Consider the following 561-nt stretch of genomic DNA (forward strand, 5'->3'; position numbering starts at 1 on the left):
ACATCCAGACCAGAACAGGGATCTGTGCCTTAAGTGGCCCCAGAGTCTGAAAACCAAGACTTCCAGTGTAAGCTTGCAGGATAATCCTTGTTAAGAGGCATCCAGGTTTCTGGGTGTGCTGGGATGTGGTGTCACCTGCGGTTCTATACAAGAGCGGGCTGGTGTGGTGGGGACCACGCTTACGGGGACTTTTCCGGTGATGCTGTCTCCCTGCTACTCCATGCTTCATGAAGACCTGTTGACTGGGCAGTCTGATGAAGCTTAACTTTGTGGGAGTGCGTGGCAAAAGCACTCTTTTTGCACGAGCCCTGCTAGTGTGCAGCGGGAGGTCCGTGTGCAGTTTGTGCTCAGCAGCTGCGAGCTGGCGGCCATACCAGGCTGTGCCACACCAGCCCCATGGCAGCTCTGCCCACTCCACAGCAAGGACTCACCCCGGCTTGGGGAATAAAATAACAAAAGCCCATCCAGTTCCCCTGCAGGTCATCCCCAAGAGGAACAATAAACTCTGGATATCTCCAAGGGCTGCTTCCAACACGAGAAAGGAACAGAGGGCCAGGCAGA

This window comes from Oryctolagus cuniculus, chromosome 2 (assembly GCF_051225735.1).
Source record: "Oryctolagus cuniculus isolate XC-2025 breed Fujian yellow rabbit chromosome 2, ASM5122573v1, whole genome shotgun sequence".
In the NCBI taxonomy this organism is placed as follows: domain Eukaryota; kingdom Metazoa; phylum Chordata; class Mammalia; order Lagomorpha; family Leporidae; genus Oryctolagus; species Oryctolagus cuniculus.